Source organism: Sciurus carolinensis, chromosome 11 (genome assembly GCF_902686445.1).
Source record: "Sciurus carolinensis chromosome 11, mSciCar1.2, whole genome shotgun sequence".
Lineage (NCBI taxonomy): Eukaryota > Metazoa > Chordata > Mammalia > Rodentia > Sciuridae > Sciurus > Sciurus carolinensis.
This window is the reverse complement of record NC_062223.1, coordinates 129840214-129860640: the sequence shown is the minus strand read 5'-3', so window position 1 is coordinate 129860640 and position 20427 is coordinate 129840214. Positions and strand designations below refer to the sequence as shown.

General features: G+C 37.1%; 1 protein-coding gene across 5 annotated transcripts in view; it reads left to right on the top strand.

Annotated features, from left to right (window-relative positions):
- Nucleotides 1–3710: 3710 nt before the first annotated feature.
- Nucleotides 3711–20427, top strand: part of Zbtb44 (zinc finger and BTB domain containing 44) — a 72325-nt gene continuing 55608 nt past the window's right edge. For 2 of the 5 annotated variants that reach the window (XM_047516241.1, XM_047516240.1), the window contains exon 1: nucleotides 3711–4237. The gene's annotated coding sequence lies outside the window, so the exon portion shown is untranslated. The remainder of the gene's footprint in view (nucleotides 4238–20427) is intronic. The other 3 variants (XM_047516238.1, XM_047516239.1, XM_047516242.1) reach the window with 2 other exon arrangements.

Here is a 20427-nt window from a genome sequence, read left to right as displayed (position 1 = left end):
CTACCACCTATGAAGTAATCTTGCTAAAAATTAAAATCAAATCTGACAAAACATCTAGATCCCACTACCTATTTACAGAAAATGCAAAGAACAAGAGAATATGTTAAATACACTGTAAGAATGCAGTCAACAAAATCTAGACAAACAACCCAGTCCCTTAAAAAAGTGACTGAAGAAAAAAAGAGAGGAAAAAATATATAGAACTTAAAAGATATATCAGCCAAGTATAGTATAGCTTCTCAAAAAACTAAAATAATAATATACAGTAAATCTGTATAGATAGAAAGCAGATAGATGGGTTTATGATTGCTTAGGGAGTTGGGAGAAAATATGAAGTAATTTGCTAATGGGTATGGGTTTCTTTGAGGGGAATGAGAATGTTAAAAAATTGATTATAGTGATGATTATACAACTCCCTGTGAATATATGACAAACCATTGAATTGTATTTCTTAAGTGGGTGGGATTTATTGTATGTGAATTATATCTTGATAAATCTGGCATATGTATATTGTATATACATTATATATTACATATAATATGTATTATGCATAATATATTACAGGTACTAATATATATGTAGAAGAAGATATCTGAGGAAAGAGGGAAATTGGACAAGATATGGAGTATTTCTACACAGAGGGACCAATGTGTGCAATACAAGAAAGAGCATGGCATTTTAGATGTGAAAACTGAACTCTGTGACTGGCATGTTCCTTAAAGGAACATAGAAAGGGATGAAGCTAAAGACCTGGGAAAAGCCCAGATTGCGGAGTACTATAAAAGCCATGCTAAGGATTTGGGACTTTATTAGGAAAACAAAAGGAAGCCATTGTTGGGTGACATGATTTCTATGCATTACAACTCTGACTGCCATGTACATAATGAGGATAAGAGGGAGTTTATTTAGGAAACCAGATAAGTGTTATTACAATTCTGTGTGTACAAACTCCTGTCATTGTATTTTAGAATGGTGGCAATGGGGATGGGCAAATTCAACAGGATTTGTTTGTTGATGGATTGGAATTGAGATGCAATAGAGCAGTAAAGTAGCAATGCTGACTTACCCAACTGGGAGGATGTTGAAATGAGAAAATGCGAAGAGATGCAAGTTTCAGAGTAAGGGAAGCAGATTAATTTTTGTTTATATAGTTGAAAGGATATAATAATGAAGCAAGGTTGACTTGTACAATAATGAACTCTCCTCCATGAAATTATTCAAGGCAGACTAGTGATCTTTCTGTTGAGAAGAAAGCATCCTTGCTCTGAAATGTTTTGGACTAAATAAGTAAGGCCCCAATCAGCAATTACGGTCTTACCACAAGACAGTGACATCTGTGCCAAAGTCTGGTCCCTCAAACAGTTTGTGGCTGAAATGAAACCTCTGGAATTTGCCTGGAATTTACATTCCTCAGAATCATCCACACCAGGTTAATATTTAAAGGTTCCTCATACTATCTAGTTTGTTTGTTTCACCTGTGTACAGGTTTCTCATTTCACTAAATCTTCCCAGAGGTGTTATTTAACCTAGTGTCAAAGAAAGGTGTATGTATTCCAGCAACCCAAAGACAAGTCTCTGCTAGCTCAGGAAGAAAAAAGGTGGGAGGTTGCAGAAGCCACAGAAACTGACCCTGCCCAAAGTCAAAATAGAGAAGAGGACTCCTGCAATAGTTAATCTTCTTTGTGTTTTTTCTCACACCCTCTCCAAGCATCTAGCACTTTGCCCTTAAGGGCCCAACAGCCATTTGTTAGTTAACAGATTCTTCAGACTTGGAGTGGGTGTGGGATGGGAGAATGATAAAAATTTTAGATGTAAAATAAGAAATAGAAAAAGCACAAAAAGGAGGGAAAGAGAGAAGAGACAAGAGGATAAAGAAAGCAATTTTTGTGTTAGTACTTCAGTGAAAAGCAACTGTCACCTCAGTCCCTTGAGACACAATTAGCAAAGACTTGCCTAATGGTCTTTTATTGACTGTCCTATTAAATGCTCTAGGAGAGGCCGAGAGGATTTATTTGACTACTTTATTCCCACCAGATTCTTCTCCAGTTGTTTACCTTGTACATCCATTTTCACCCACACCCCACCAGAGCCTGGTCTTCAGGCACCTTTCTAAACCTTGGTGGGTAAGCATTCTGCCTTCTTTCCCTTCCCCTTCAAATCTCAGCACAAAACTGAGTCTAATTTGCATCTTTCTGATTTTGTCCATCTCTAAAATGGGAATAATAAAAATGATGATGGATATAATACTAAAAACCTGTAAGTTAGGTTGCTGCAAGGGTTAAATAACATATACTTGAATACTTGTTGGAAACCGCAAAGGACTATACAAACATTTCGGTTTTATTGCATTTATTTCTAAAGCAGATTTCATTGGTTAAAATTAGGGTACTTGGGTGTTTTGGTCGCCTGTCTCTCAGAGGATTAATGTGAGATGTTGCCAAGTGTTTCAGAAGAAAAATCCACTCATTTCAGCTACCTTACACAAAGTCTTTGGAAATAAGTCTTTCGGTTCAAAAGCTGGAGGTGTAAGAGAACAAAGTATGCAAATACAGAACAGAGCGTCTTAAGAGCTCAGGCCCCAGGGCGCACTGCATCCTGGCACCCTGCCGGCTACCCGTTAAGGGCTGTGCACTGCTGCCTGCAGCACAGGCCCCCCAGAATCGCCGGGTTTGGGTCCACAGCGCATGCCCACCAGGCTTGGGGAGTTTTAACACTCGACTCGATTGATTTTGCAGGTGACCGAGAACTCCGAAATCCCCGTAGGCGATACTAATCAGTTTGGGGTGACCCGCACACTTCCTCCCCAAAAGGCCAGCGAAATAAGTGAAGGTGTAATAAAATGATAGATTTGCGAGTGTGAAAGGAATAAGGAATAGGTTTGTTTTGTTTTGGTTTGGTTTTGCAGCTCCTCTAGGTGCCCCTGGAACAAGAAGGACTTGGTAGACAATTTTTCTAGTCAACTCAGGACTATACTTCCTGCCAGGTCCACCAGGAAAATGCTAGAACACCCTTCAGGCGCTAGGAGGATGCTGAAGGAGCCCAGGCGATAGTGGATCGGAGATACCCTGCTGGGGGTCGCTGTCCGCAGGGCAATTGGGAGCGGGAAGCCCAGCGGGTTCTCCGCGCCCCTCCTGTTGGCGCCGGGATGCCTCTTGGCAGGCCTCAGTTTCCACGTGCGAAAAATGGCTACATTACCAGTTCACCTCCCTCTCCGAGAGAGATAGAGAGGGGCTTGGGTGTTTCGTTTTCGGCCCCGCTACAGAAACCACCCGAGAAAACCGGAGTTTCTTTCGTTCTTAGTTCAAAAATTAAAAAAAAAAAAAAAAAAGTAATGCTTTTCTCAGTGTAAGCGGGGAGCTGGTTGAGAGAGCGGCTGGAGGAAGGACAAACTGGACTGGAATTATGGCGCATATCCATGTAAGTCCGCACGTTTACACACAGGCATAAATGCACACGCAGTGTCAAGATCCAAGGTGTTTCTGTGTCAGGCTGGCTCCGCCGGGCAAGGAGAAGCAGTGGCCGGCCCATAGTTCAAGTCCCGACGACCTGGAGGTCCTTTTCTGCGCTTGCGCAATAGCCGTGTTTCCCCACCCCCCCCTCACCCCGAAAGCCCGCCCCGAGATCGTTCCGCCCCGCCCACTTCCCCTCCCCTTCCCCAGCCCGGCCGTCCGCGCAGAGCATTGTGGGACACAAACAAAGTGCCCCCAAACAGGCTGGAGTGAGCCGAGTGGCAACGGCGGCGGCGCCGGCCCGCACGCGCGCGGCGGCGGCTCCCTCCCAACCTCCCCCTCCCCTTCCCTCACTCCCCTTCCCCTTCCCCACCCCGCCCCGCCGGGAAAACGCGAGCCGTCGCCGCGCTCCCCAAACCGCCGCCTGCCCTCGGCCAACCGCCCCAACGGCCGCCCGCGCGCGGCTGCCCGCGCCCCCCTCGCTCCTCCCCTTAGGCCCCTCCGGGAGCTGGGGGTGCTTTCCTCGTCTCCGCCTCGCGCTCTCCCACCTCGCAGGCACGCCGGTGGGCTCTGCCGCCATGCCCCAGCCACAGGCTGCTCCCGGGCCTAGGCGCGGCGGCCCGAGATAGGGTCCCCTGAGCTTCCCGGGGGAGGAGAGGGAGCCAGCCGCGCGCTCCGCCCCCTCCCCCCGGGCTGTCGCCGCCACCGCCGCCGCCGCCACCTCGCCGCCTCAGCCTGGCGGGGAGGAGCAGCAGCAGGCCTCCGGGCCCCGGCACCGCCGCCCGCAGGTAACGGGGAAGGGAGGGCGAGCGGGGGGCATGACCAGCCGCTGCGCGCCGCCGGTGCACCGGGGTGCGCTCGCCCGGGAAGTGACACCACGCTTCGCCCACCTGGGCACAGGAGGGAAAGGGAAGCCTGGTCTCTCACCCGCATCCGCGCGGGGAGACACTCCTTAGGGTCCCCTCAGTGTCATTTAATTCTTCAGGGAGAAGGCTGGCCTTGGGCCCCGCAGTCCAGGAGCAGTTACCCCGATTTTCCAGGGGTACTCATTTGTAAGCTTATCTGCCCAATACCAAACCCAGAGCAGGCGGAGGTGTTACCCGCTTTCACCTGGTCGACCTGCAAGCGTGAGACCTGTTTGTTGCCTCCTCTCCCCCGCTGCTTTTTCTCTTAATAGTGGAAAGAAAAAGATGGCACTTCTTTAAAAAGAAAAAGAAAAAAAAAAATGCAGACACCTCTTTTTCTTCCCTACCTGAGGATCACTCAACATCTAGTCATTTTACTGCCTTCCTAACCAGAAAAAGAGATTACCTGCAAGTGAAATGACAAGTTCGTTGAAATTGATGAAAGGAAATTGCCTCTTTATAGGTTGTATGAACCATAACCAGAGTTCAGTATAAAACCCAATGATCGTGTACTTTTTTGGGGGAACTTATAGAAATGAAGACAAAAACTTAATTTCTTTTTAACATGGAAGTACTTATCCGCCGAGGTTAGGAAGAAACTCTCCTTAATTTCCACTTATTTTCTTAGTGTTTTATTTGAATATAGGCTAATACCAGAAGCAAACCCTACGGTATGGTAGATACCAAAGAGTTGGGATTGGTGAGGATTTTGACGATTTCCTTTTTCCTAGGGTTTCAGTTGGAATTACTGAATTTTTTTAAAAAATAAGAATCTTCATTTTTCCCTATTCACTTTGACTTCCAGTGGATATTTAATTTTATCTAACGTATTCCCCTTTTCATGGAATGTGAAAGTAATGAATGTTTTTCAGTAGTTTTATATTTAAGGATGGTTACATTCATTAATTATGAAAGCTGGATTTACTTATTTTGTGCAACACTGCTAGGCATTTACTTATGTAATCTTTAATTAATTCTCAAAACAACCCAATGATGCAGATATTATTACTTGAATTTTACAGATGAGAAAGAAACTTAGTAATGTTAAGTAACTTGCTTTAGGTCACACAAGTAGTAAGAGCTGAGATTTAAGCCCAGATATATCAGTGTAGGTGTACTTTCTCCTGTACTTCTCAGTAGAGGTATAGTTTAACTTTGTCATGAAAATTTTGTTTGACAGAAGTTGGAAAAAATACATGAATACCCCAGAATCTAGATTCAGTGATGAACACTTTTCTCTCATTTAATATATTTTCTTGTTTTGTACCCTCTCTTTCTTTCCTTGTGGTATGTGTGTTGTGTAACCATTCTAGAGTAAGTTTCAAACACCTCCACCCTTAAATGTGTCAGCATTCATTTTCTATGAATACATTCATCTACTAACCCCATATCAGTAACAATACCTGTCAAATAACATATTCAGTTAATTCATTCAAATTTCCTCAGCTTTTCCAAAGTGTCTTTGAGACCCTTACCCCACCCAGTCAAGATTGATTCATTGTATTTGTTGATTATGTCTAGTCCCTTTTGTAATAAAGTATAATACTCATTTTTTCTCACATTTTCCTGACACCTACCTGACTACAAACCAGTTGTCGAATATACCCACATTCTGTACTCTCCATGTCCTTGTGGCATTATTTCACTTATTCCTCTTTCACCTTGAATTTTCTGGAAGTTTGATCTAAAGAAAAGCTTGATTAGCTTAAAGTAAAACTTTCTTTGGCAAGAATACTATTAAGGTAATGTTGTGGCCCACATGTTGCATCATATAGGAGGTATATAATGTCAGATTGCTACACTGTTAATGATGTTAAATGTGACCAGTTGATTGAAGTGGCGACTACCAAATCTGTTGTAAAGGTGTGTGGTTTCTCATTTTGTGGTTAGTTTGTAACCTAAAGGTAATACTTTGACACCAAGCAAATATCCTAGTTCTGACTACATTTTGCTTGGTAATATTTAGCACCCATTAATCCCTTTTGCTTATTGGCAATTCTCTGTAGGAAAGAGATTTCCTCTGTAAAGTAGGAATAAACTAAATTTCCTTGTAAAAATGCAGATAAAATGCTTGCTTTCATCACTCCAATATTCAGAGTAAAGTACTGAGAAAAGAGTTATCCCCCCCCAATGGTGGCAAATAGATTTTCTTCAGTATTTTGGGGGAAGATGCCACTATGGATTTGTGGGGTTTTTTTTTCTTTTTTCATTGTTTTAGAACCAGTTGTTATCCTTTCTCTTTTTGGTGACCAACTTGTCCCAAATTTGATAGTAGAAACCCTTTCAAGCTGGCTGCTGTGTCTTTTGACAACCTAATCACCATTAGTATTGGAGTAGTACTTTCTGGCACAAGATATCACATGCTGCTTTTGTACTTTTTTTGCTCCACAGCAGGAAAGGGCTGTTTATCCAAGGTGTCTTGGGTCTTTTTAGTGAGAAATAGCTTTAGTGAGAAATAACATGTAGAAACCAACATCTGTATGTTTGGCATATAGATTGCTGCTAGGGTGTCATTGCTTCTAGGCCATTTGAGAGGAGAGAGCTAAGGAATGGTTTTCTGCTTGTTTGTTTAATCACAATTTCATAGTTGTATATCGTATTCAAATTTAGCATAGCAGAATTTTTTCTTTTTGTCTTTTTGTATCAAATTCTTACTACCAAATTAAATTAATATGCTTATGTGCTTTCTACTATATACATAAAATCATTTTTAAATTACAATACCAAAATTGCTGCTTCTGAGTGAAGTTGGGGATTTTTTTTTACATTTGTTTTTATCCTTAGAATATATTACACAAAAGATGTATAATCAGTGCTATTTCCAAAGTCACTTAAAATACTCTTCTCTGGTTATACTACCAACTTGATAGATTCATTGGTTTAATTTTTTACTTTAGGGTTTTATTTTATTTTTGAATTTGTAAATATATACATGGTTCAAAAGTCAAAATAATGTTTCAAGTTATACTTTTAGAAACTTCACTCAAATTAGGTTTTTTTTTTCTTTTTTTTTTTTTTTTTCAGATTTAAATGCAATATTTATTTCTTACAGAGTCCATCAGCATTCAATGAGCTGTCAGGTTTTTTTTGTTTTTTGTTTTTTTTTTTAGCGCATTAATTACACATAGTATTTTGGTCATTTTCACAAAATAATACATGCAAGAAATTCGATTTCAATCCCCATTTCCCCCCATTTTCCCTTCCCTCCTCCCTCCCCTGTTCTTTCTCTTCTCTTCTGCTGATCTTCCTTTCACTCATTTATTTATTTGTGATTGGTAGTTTCTAAATATACACAGGTAATTCTTTTTCGTACATTTATATACATATGTAACAAGCTATTTTTTAATTTATTCCATATTTCTACCCCTTTCCCTTCTTTCCTTTCTCCTCCTTGTTCTCCTTCAATTTAGTTTATTTAAGGTAAAATATTCTTTCCCTTTGCCATACTCCTTTTAATATGTATTTTCATATCTTAATTGCAGAAGGATTAGCTATAGACAAGGTACATTACTTACTTAAAACCATCTAGTAGTCCTTTTAAATTTTAAAATTAGATTCTGATTCTTCTGGCAAAGAGAAAGCACAAAGACTAATCTTTAGAAGTTAGTAGAGAACTAGCTTTCAAGCTTGCTTTTGCAGATGTCATGTTTTAAATAAAAATTCCATAAAAGTAGAGCTGCAACTTTTACTTGACAGTCAGGTCTTTAAAGAGGCATGTTAATTGATAGAGGTTTTATGGATCCATCTACTTTTATGCCACACAACAAAACTGGTACACATATGCTAGCTGCAGAAGTAAAGGCATTTAGATGTGTGATCAGTGAAGATAACACATTTTGTTTGGAATGAACCAAATTTGATAGAAATCATTATTATGTGGTCTCATACTATGTTTGGATGCTTTTAAGGAGGGGAGCACTGGTCATCTAAAGCAGACAGAACACAGGTAGTTTATTGACCTCCTGTCAACCAGCTGCTGAAAAGCCCACAGTGTGCATGTATTCTTTGTTCATCATCACTGCTTTTAGTACCAGAAACAGCATCTGTTTCCTTCAGGGAGTGGAATGGAATGATGGGGAATACATTGGACCCATTCACCCTCATTCTGTCTTTAATCTCAGTAATTTAGACTCACAAGATTGATGGAATAGATAAGGTAATGAAAAAAAAAATGCAGCAAACAGTTGCAAGGGTGTATAGCCATGCAGTAGTTAGAGCCTATTGTGGTTGACCAATATGTTGATGATGATAATTACTAATATTTATTGTACCCTTTCTATAAACCAGATATGCTAAACATGTTATACATTATCTCAGTTAAATCTCACATTTAACCCTTTGATATTGCTACTAGTATCTTATGCAAGTAGGGAAAGTGATACCTAGAGTAGATTAAATGACTTGCCCAGGATGTCATATCTTTTTTTTTTTTTTTGGCGGTGCTGGGGATCAAACCCAGGGCCTTGTGCTTGCAAGGCAAGCACTCACCGACTGAGCTATCTCCCCAGCCCAGGATGTCATATCTTAATAAGTAACCAACCCATGTTTCAAACTGGTGTCTTGTCTTCAGAGTTAGCACTTGACTGCTTGCTACACCTCACACTAAATGTGACAAGTCGCAAAATTGAATGTATTTCAATCGTTATGAATAAGAACTTCATAACTGATGTTTATTCTGTAGGAAAACTGAAATTGAGTGCCAAGAGTTACATATGTTTGTCATGTCTGTTACACATATTTATGTTTCACTTCTAAGAAATGTGGGAGTTCTGGTCCCCGGCTACAAGAATTGCATTTTAGATAATGCTTTAATAGATATTTTTAAAGTATCAAATAATAAGAACTAAAGTAATAGAAATCAAGTCAAATTGATGAATGGATAGATGAGTGATAAGTACAGTATAATAGAAGGTAAATAATAGCATATAGGTATGGTTATTTAGGCATAATAATATTGACAGCTGTATAAAAATCAGTAACAGTATCCTCTGTGTCCCTGTCAACGATGATCCTCTGAAACTTTTATAAGTCTTCCTAGCCCTATAAAGAATAAAACAATTTTGTCACTGAAAAAGACTTATAAAAGGGGTTCCCTCATTACTTAGGAGACTGTTGGTTAATTAGGCTCCTTCCAACCATAATTTTTTATTACCCCAATGAATATTACATGTATTGAAAATAATTTTCCCTTGTGGTTTCCTGACATTTTGACTGCCGTTCAGTGTACTCTTTATATAAGCTTTACAATGGGATATTTTTGCTTTAAATACCACTATATTTACTACAAAACAGAGTTGTCACATTTCAGAACAATTGCTTAAATTCATCTCCTGTTAAACTGAAAGTCACAGTTTTTCGTTGTTCTTTAAATTAGAAATACTTCACCCCATTTTAGGGCATGAGCAGGAAATCTTTAGATTTCTATTCATATATTCTTAAATAGTGATTGTATATGTGCTTCTTAAAAATACAAAGCAACATTAAATTTATATTACACTCTTGCTCGTGAAGGCCTCATGAAGTATTACATTAATTTCTTCACCAACGTTATCATTAGTGCCTAGAATGTTTTTGGCTAGCACAGTTTTACTTATCCTGGAGTAAACCACTAACTTGTCATGGTATCTCATATTGATAACTGTCTTATAAGAGTTAAAATGGACAGATGAAGCTTTTTCTTAATTTCTCACTATTCTTAATATCTTTTTTTCCAAAATAAAATATTCTTCCATTTTAAACTTTAAACTTCCATTTATAGCTTTAAACTTAAAATTATAAATATTTGATATCCCAGCCTTTTTGCAATTCCAATATTCTGTTACTTAAATAAAATTAAATAAAAAATAAAATTTAAAATATCTATTACTTTACAATATTGCTGTCCTGCTACATGTATTTTGGCTATTTTAATAGCCAAAGGATATTGCTGTTCTTTGATAGACATTAAATTGTATACATTTCATTATGCTGAAATGATTTGCTATTAATTAGGTTTTAATAGTTTTTGGATGCATTCAGCATTACACATCTTGGTAGCATCTAGAGAAGACTATGCATTTCCAGAATTAACTTTTTATGAAACTACTACCCTCTTGTTTCTGAAAATAACTCTAGATAATTCCTTTTTTAAATGATTTCATCTTAGTCAGATCTTAACCTGCTAGGTATCCTGACCCTCACTTATTCTTGGCAAGCAACTATATTTAATATACTTTATTAAATATTTTGTGTTCTTCAATTAATAAAATTGGAATATCCTTTGGCCCAAAGAAAATTAGATCTAAGAGTTTCAGGAACTTTAGACATATTACAATTGTTTTCTCTTTTACTAGTGGTATTTACTGATGTGTATGTGAGCATTCTTTCATCCACTTTTTAATTTTTTCTCCTTTTTGTATTTAGCTACTTGAGTTTTATTTTTTTTTTACCTGCTCTGTTTTTCTCCCTTTCTCCTTTGATCTTCCCATTGCTCATTTCCTTTTTGTGACTTTCCATTAATGTATGAAGACAGTTTCTCTTACCTTTGGTACCTTTTACATTCTGTATAAAACTGTACAAATTATGTTCCATGAGAATTATTTTTACTTATAGGAATTATTCTCTCTTTTTTGCCCCACCTAGTGGTGTTCCTCATTGCTTTCTACCTTCCTTAATTAGGTTACTTAATTTTACTTTGAGAAGTGATGTGGCATAGTGGTAATAGCACAAACTCTGAGCAAACCTAACTTCAATCCTGGCTTCAAATCCGACTGTTACTTACTAGTTGTCTGGCCACAAGCTGTCCGTTTCTGGAGGGCAGGGGCAGGGGGATATGGGGATTGAACTCGAGGGTGCTTAACCACTGAGCCACATCCCCAGCCTTTTTTATATTTTATTTAGAGACAGGGTCTCACTGAGTTGCTTAGGGCCTCGCTGAGTTGTTGAGGGAGACTTTGAACTTGAGATTCTCCTGTCTCAGCCTCCTGAGCGGCTAGTATGACACAGGTATGCGCCACCATATCTGGCTTCAAGCTGTTCCTTAACTTCTCTTTTGTGCTTCATTTCCTTACTGGTAAAACATTTCACATGTTATCTATCTCAAAAGGTTATATGAAAATTGTTGTTTAATATGTAAAGAGTACTTAAAACAATGCCTGACACATTTAGTACCATTAATGATTATTGTTACTGTTTTTAATTAAAAAATCATTCAAAGCCACTGATTATTTTCCAACCATTTATTGAAACACAACTCAAAAGCTTTAAGTTATTGCCACTAAAAATTTTGGATTTCGTATTTCATTTGGGTCTTTAGTACCTTCTAGCCATCCTTCTATTTTTTTTTCTCCTCACATTATTTCTCATATTTCATTTTCCTCAAAAATTCAACTCCATCTCTTCCCTTCTCAACTATCCCCTTCTACCTCAAACATCAAAGAAAAACAGAGCCATCAAGTAAGAACTTCTGCTACTTCTCATTGTGGGAAGAAGTGCTTTGTTGTTTTGTTTTCCTTGCTGGAAAATGATACCTATCTCAAAAATTTATGTAAAAATTAAATTAATATGTAAAAAGTACTTAAAGTAGCGCCCCCCCCCCCCCCGCACTTGTACCTTTTTTCCACCATCACTAAGTATCCTCTTGTTTAAGGTTAATCATTTCTCTCATGTTCTGAATCCCATTTGCTTCCATCTGTCTAGGGACCTTATACCATCTAATTTCTCCTTCTTTTCTGAATCTTTTCCAATAATAAAACATTCTCTGAATATTACCCCAATAATATGTATATATGTATTTTTTATTCATTTGGAGGAATGAAAAATCTTTAAATTTCTCCATCCTGTTCAAAAAAATCAGTATGCTTTCTCAAACCCTACTAAACCAAACCCCCAGCAAACCCTCTTGCTCTGTCTTTAGAACCAGAATACTTCACATTGAATTTTCTGTACCTACAGTTGTCACTTCTTCATTTCTTTGTGTTCTTTGTCTATTGCAGTCTTACTTCTAACTCTGCTACTTCTCCCTTGTGTGCTATTATAAGGTCATCAGTAACTCCTCTGTGGCTATATCAAATAGACGGGTTTATATCTTTGACCTGTCAACATTTGACCCTGTCAGTCACTTCCTGAAACATCCTACACCCTTAGTTTCTGAAATGTTCTACCCTGCTTGTTTATTCTATATATCTTTTTCCCAGGGTTTCCTTTCACAATTCCCATCCTCCTTTTTTTCCTCCTTTCTTTTACCCCTTGGTCTGTCTAGTTAAAAGCTTGTCAGTTTTGCTTATTCTTTCAGAAAACCAAGTTTTGGCTTTAAGTTTTTCTGTTGTCTCTTTCATTTATATCTGTCCTTTTTTTTTTTTTTTTTTTTTTAGGTTCATTTTGCTCTTTTACTAACTTCTTAAGATAGAAGTCTAGACCACTGGTTTGGTTTTTTTTTTTAATTGTGATGAAACAAACAAAATTTACCACCATAACAACTTTTAAAAATACAGTTCAGTAGCTTTAAGTGCATTTATGTTTCTATACAACCATCATTATCAACGATCTCCAGAACTCTTTTCATCTTTCAGAACTCTAATTCAGGCCTGTGGAAGTGACACAGTCTTGTAATCCTAGCTGCTTTGGGACACTGAAGCATGAGGGTCCCAAGTTCAAGGCCAGCCTCAGCAAATTAGTGAGACCCTATCTCTAAATAAAATATAAAAGTGCTAGGGGATGTAACTTAGTAGTTAAGTACACCTGGGTTCAATACCTTGTACCAAAAAAATAATAAATAGAAAGGACTAGGGATGTAGCTCCATAGTAGATCACCCCTGGGTTCAATCCCCAGTACCACAGGGAAAGAAAGAAAACAGACCCCATTAAACAATAACTTTCCAGTGTCCTCTCTACATTCTCAAGCAACTACTTCTGTCCTTAAGAATTTAACTACTTTAGGTGTATCATAATTGGAATCATGTTAATGTTTATTGTTTATAACTGCCTTTTTACTTGGCACAATATATTCAAGGTTCATTCATGCTGTAGCATTTATCAGAATTTCTACCTTTTTAAGACTAGTCCATTGTATGTATGTGCCATGTTTGTTTATCCATTTACCTGTTAATACACATTTGAGTTGCTTTTGGCTATTGTAAATAATGTTGCCTTTACGTAAATATACAGAGATTTCATATTCCTGCTTTCAATTCTTTTGAGCATATACTTGGAAGTAGAATTGCTGGATCATATAGTAATTTTTAAAAATTTTAAGGAATGCAATAAAAGGAAATTCTAGTAATCAAATGTTGATGGTTTAATTTATTAGTTCTAGGTAAGTCTTAATCTCTCTCAAATCTCTGAACTAGAAAGAGCTTATTTACATAGGGAAAAGATTAAAATATTTGATTGAAAAATGACTAGCTTAATGGTAGAGTGTGTGCTCAGTATGCATGAGATTCAATCTCTAGTGTCCAAAAAACAAGGAAGAAAAATGGTTATAAAGTGGTATTTTAAAGCTCAGGTAAAGTAATCCACTTAATTCTCCCTGAAAACTTAATAAACACATAAGGAAGACCCTTGGGAAGTAAATCATCATCAAATAAAGATTGCATATACTTTTGTTAATGTTCAGAAAAAGAACGCATGTTCTCAAATATGAATTCTCATGTGAATCCATTCTAAAAAGTGGTTCTCTTCAAAGAAGATGAGACTTTTTTTTACTCAGATTGACAACAGGGTAACAGGATTAGAACAAAACTTAAAATATAAGGTATGACTATATTTGTAAAGAATAAAACTTGATGAGGATGGGAAGGGTGGTAGAATAGAGACAGATATTATTACCCTATATACGTGTATGAAAAAAAATTTTTTTAAATATTTCCTGGTTTTAAGTAGCTGTAGTTCCTACGACAATATATCTCTTGGGGGAAGTTGAATGAACAGTACTTGAAATTTCCCTATATTATTATTTATACAACTTTGTGTGAATAAAAAATTTAAAAATAAAAAGCAAAAAAAAGGGAATAAAACTTCATTATAAAGAAAATAGTAGAACCATCTTATTTTGACTTTCTGGAAAAGTAAGGAATGATTGAGTCAATATTTGCTGGTTTGGGTTCACTTATATTTTCCCTGGATTTTAACATGAAGTGTTAACTTCAACTTACGGTTCTTCCATTCTTTTTTTTTGTTGTTCTTTTTTATTATTATTGTACATGACAGAATGCATTTTGTCACATTGTACACAAATGGAGCATAACTTTTCATTCCTCTGGCTGTACCTGGCACAGTCACACTGGTTGTATAATCATACACGTATATAGGGTAATAATGTCTGTTTCATTCTACTGTCCTTCCCATCCCCACTGCCCCACCCCTCTTCTCACTCCCCTCTACATGCACAATCCAAAATTGTTTCTTACATTCCTAAACCACCCAGCAGATTTTCTACAAAATGTTTAACATGTTGTATGTGTAAAAATACTTTTTAAAATATTTACTTCATATATTTTGTGTCAAATTTTATTTTGTTCATTATTTGCAATTAAACTTATTAATAATGTGGTTAAACATAAAGGAATATGCTTATCCAAAAAATAAGCACCATAAAAAAATAATAATAAGCACCATAAACCACAAAGACTTTCTGAGCATTTTACAAATGTCCACTCTGTGTTAGGAAGTTACAAAATGCAGACAGGACTCAGCCTCTTCCCTCAAGTTGAATATGGGTCTTGAGGAGAGCAAGATCTGTAAACAAATCATTGATCACCTATTATACATAAATATCGTACTGAGGATAGAGTAGTGATTATTTTTTGGAATCATTGCACTATAATAAACAGTGTTATTGGTAAGTGTAACATCTGTAAATGATGAAACAGAAATGATTAAGAACCTCTGCTGGTTTGTCTTCACAAGGGCCTGTATACAAATGTTCATAGCAGCTTTATTTTCAGTAGCCCAAACTGGAAACAACAGTCTGTCAACAGTTAAATGACAAACAGATTGTGATACATCCATTCAATGAAATAGTCCTCAGCAATAGAAAGGAACAAAAAATTCTCCAACAAAAAATTGTTGGCAACATGGATGAATCTCATAGTAATTACATCAAGTGAAAGAAGTCAAACAAGTATGAGTACATACTGCATGATTCCATGCATATAAAGTTCTAGACCAGTGCAGTACTGTAATCTACTTGGAAGTCTGAGACAGGATATTGACAATTTTAGCAAGACCATGTCTCAAAATTAAGAAAAAAAACAAAAAGGACTTGGGATGTAACTCAGTGGCATAGTGCCTCTGGGTTCAATCCCCAGTGTCTCCTCAGTACTGCCAAAGGAAGAGAAGAAGGTGGGGAATTTAGCTAATCCAAAATGAAAAGCAAATTGATGATTCCTGGGGAGGAGCAAAAGGGAGATATCACAAAGAAACTTCTAGGGATCACAGAAATGTTCTTTATCTTGATTGTGGTGATGATAAATATGTCCTGACTTTTTTTTAATTCATTATACACAAATGGAGTATAAGTTTCATTTCACTGGTTGTACACAAAGTAGAATCACACAATTTGTGTAATTATACTTGTATATAGGGTAATGATGTCTGTCTCATTCTGTTATCTTTCCTTCACCCCAGGTATGGTTAATTTCATAAATATATTGGAATTATTCTTGGAGAGAGAGGGCAAATACTCCAGTAAACCTAAATTGATAGTATATCAAATGCTGAATCAAATGATCCTGACAGAACTAGTACATGAGTTCCATGGAGGGAAAGGCAATGTGGTATAATAGTAAAATTAAGACAGCATTTAATTAGAAGTTCTGAGTTTGAATACCTGTTAAGCCACTTCTTTTCTCTGATCTTTAGTTTTTTTTTAATGTATTTCATAAGGCTTTTAAGATCCAAAGAAAATACATTTGAAAATATATCTTAATCTGAAAGGAACATACAAATGGAAAGCATTGGTAATATATTGTGTTCGGAGAATAACAATTGAGTAGAATTTAACCTGTTGAGAGTAATAAGGAAAGAATTCCAGAGGTAGGGAAGTGGTTAATAGTATATATAGAGAATGAGTCAAAACCAGTTTGGAGCAAAGAGTTTATATTTGAGAGTAAGGGGAGGGGAGGGAGAGAACCTAAAGCATCTCAGTGTAATAGAGCAGGGAGAAAATAAAAGTGAGAAGGCTTAGCCACAAATATGTTGCTACCAGCCTTGTAACCTTTGACAAATCATTTCTTCTCTGAGTCTTAATTTCCTCATTCATACAGTGGGAGGTAATAGCCTTATCTCAAGGATTTTGTATGTTGAAATCAATCAATATTAAATAACAGTATTGTGGAGTATTATGAAATATTTGAAATGCAAAATTATGGAAGTGCTGAAAAGTAATAAAGGCTAATAATAAATATTTGTGCTGCATGATAACTAGGGCATCTAAAGTAATAAATGTCTGGACTCAGATGATTGTGTTTTAGAGACTGTTCGAATGTTGGAGGGTTAATTCACAATTGGCAAAACTAAGGGCAAGGAGACCAATCAGGATGCTGTTTAAGTAGTCTACTACAGTGAGAAAAGAAGTGGGGGTTAGGTTTGACACCCCCCACCCCCCACCCCCCGGTTTTAGTGACCGGTCCATATTGGGAGGTAAAGGAAAAAAGTTGTATTGGTTTCATGGTTATCACAAAGTGGATGACTTAAAGCAACAAATTTTTTCTCTCCCACTTCTGGAGGCCAGAAATTCTAAATCAGTTATCTCTGGGTTGAAATCACAATGTCGACAGGTGCCCACTCCCTCGAAAGGCTTAAGGGATAAACCATCCCTGCTTCTTCCAGCTGCAGGTATTCTTCTTGTAGCCATATCATTCATCACTTCAGTTTCTGCACACTACCATAACCCCCCTTATCCTCTCCTCTTTACAGCACCTTCTTTGTGTATCAGTATCCCTTTGCCGCCTCCTCATAAGGGTACTTGAGATTGTACTTTTGTCTTTTTAGAGCTGGTGCTATCATCGACGAGAGAACTTCAAAAGGAAGAGTATATTTGTAAGACATGATGAATTTATTTGGACCTGTTGAAGTACCTATATGGGTTATCTGAATGAGGATTGACATTTTATAGCAGAAAACCATGAATCAAGTGGCTTAAACATTAAGGACATTCATTATTTCAAACACAAAACAAACTGCTAGAGTAGGGCAGCTTCAGAGTTGGTTAATTTAGCATTTCAATGACATCATCAAAGTTAGTTCTCAACTTTTATTTTTGCCATCCTTAGAATATAGCTCTCCCATGGTTACAAGATGGCCCCCACAATTTAAATTTTAGACCTTAATTCCAGAGATGAAAACACCTAGCTGGCTTTTTTTGTGGGCTGTTTTGTGGGTTGGAGGAGTGGCAAGGAGATCCCTAGCAGGTTCTATTTTTCCTGGTCAGAAACACTTTCTTGACCACCATCTTTTATCTAAAACAAACGTATTATATCTACAGTGAAAGTCTTTTGAGGTATTTATCCTACCCCATATACAAATCTAACACCTATCCTTATGACTGTCTTAAGTGATAAGTGACTTGAGGCCCTCCTGAGTACTTTCCATATCACACTATTTTGCTATTCTAAAGGCAGTGGTAATTGTGGTCTGGGAAGTCTCATGGGGATCCCCAGAACCTTTCAGAAGTCAAAATAGTTTCATAACTATTTTAAGATGTTATTTGCCATTTCTTTTTTATTCTGAGGTATATACAATGAAGTTTTCAGAGGCTCTTAAAATTTGCTATCACAACAGACTAAATGCAAATGCAGATGTGAGAATTCTGCTAATTTCCAGTAAACTAGATGCCAAGAGATTTGCAAATCTTGCCATTTTTAGTCTGTGAGAATACAAGTTTTTGAAAACTCTGTTGTATTAACATTAACAGATTTATTATTTTTAAATCAATTTTTAAAATTTACAACTTTTAACATTAAGTGTTAGAAGATATAGTTCACATAAATAAAAGTTCTTTGGGATTCTCAGTACATTTTAACAGTGTAAAGGGGTCCTAAGATTAAAAGAGTGAAATCTGATGTGCAGGATAGATACCACTCTAACCACATACATACTCCATAGTTTTTCCATTTCTTCATCTTTTTTTTTTTTTCAGATCATCATCAGTTATGCAGGTTTAGTCTTAACATGTTGCAGGATTAGTTGTGGGTACTTCATTTATTCTAAGTATTTACCACAATCACAGGGTAGCATGCTTTGTTTTCTCTTTATGAATATGTTTATCTCTACTAATACATTTATCTTTGCATTTTACTTTCACCATAATCACCTCTCTCTGTTTGTTAGCACTTGCAGCATTCTTATGTTTTTGTACTTACCTAACATGCTGGACTTAATAATATTCATATGCACCTCAAAACTTAAGTATGGAGCCGGTCTGGTGGCACATACCTGTAATCCCAGCCACTCCAAAGCCTGAGACAGAAGGATCTTGAGTTTAAAGCCAGCCTTACGGCTAAGCACTAAGAAACTCAGTGAGACCCTGTCTCTAAATAAAATACAAAAAAGGGCTGGGAATGTGGCTCAGTGTTGAGTGCCCCTGAGTTCAATCCTTGGTACCCAAAAATAAGTAAGTAAGTAAGCAAGCAAGCAGGCAGGCAGTCAGGCAGGCATGCACACACACAGAACACACCAGTGGAGACCAGACAGCGAAGACTTATGTGACTATATGAGATCATTATCATCTCTTGGTAGTGGGCACAGTTAACCGTCTTGCATTGGAAGATGACTGATTTGTCAGTAAGGTAAGTAGGAGAGGATCTATAATTTTCCTTCATTTGTCTGTGAAAGGTACCTGAGGAATGATTTCTAGGTTTTGATGGGAGATGAAGCTGGTGAATAAAAAAAATTAATACTAAACTTTATCATATGTATGTTATATATAGGAAAAGACATAACATATATAAGGTTCAGTACTATCTTCGGTTTCAGGTATCCAAAGGGGAGCCTTGGAATGTATCCTTGGATAAGAGGGAACTACTATATGAGATTTTAATCAATGGGTGACTGAGCAATTGAAGGTATAAATCATTAAGAAAATAAAATTTTGCAGTGGAATGTTAGCTGAAGGAGAAAAAGCAAGTTCATTTTCAGATACTGAATTTGCAATATGGCAAATCTAGTGTTGTAGCTGGTCACTAGAAGCCCAGAATTGAAGCTAAAGAAGAATGTTGGAACTTTGAGATTAATTCACTCAGAGGTGATAGCTATCTGTCCATGAGGTTAACTCACCTGTTGCTTGCTCTCATATCCTTGTTCATATATACAATGTGCCAGTCAGTGGACACTTAATATGTACTTATTTAATTCGTAAAGCAAGCCTCAAAGTTCATGGAACTTTTCTAACGTCATCCAGCTATCTCAGTGATACTGCAGTGATTAAGATCCAAATCTGTTTGAACTACAAAACTATCACTCTTCCTAGTATATGCTCTTCAGGAAACATTAATACATTGATAATTGAATTAAATGTGAAATGTGACTATTTGAGGTGAAGAATCTATTATTCCATTTTCGGTAATATGGAAAAAACTCATTCTTCTAATTAATGCATAATGATTTATCAAGTCTCAATGTTTTTATCTTTATAGCAGTCTTCTGTGTTTCAAAAGAATAGAGATTCCAAAAGTGTCAATGGCAGATCTAGAATTAGAAACCTTAGGGAGAATTGATGTGAGGTGCATAAGGTTTATTGGGAAGATTTGGCGTAGTAAGTTTCTAAGAAAACTTAAGCTGGGTGCGCTGGTGTAGCAGATACTTCAGAGGCTGAGGCAGGAGAATCCCTTGGAGCCCAGGAGACTTCAAGGCCAGCCCAGGCAACATAGCAAGACCCCATTTAAAAGAAAATTCTGATTAATAGATGCTTTAAAAGGACTGTGTTTTAGTTTTTTAGATATTTATATACAAATTGAAGAGTAACTTTAGGTATTTTTCTGAGACCTTTATATAATTAGAATGTGCTGATGTCTGCCATTTTCATAGTCACTTTTTTTTTTTTTTTTCTTTTTTTTGAGTTGTTAGGCAACAAGTACTACAACTAAGGCAGTTTTTAA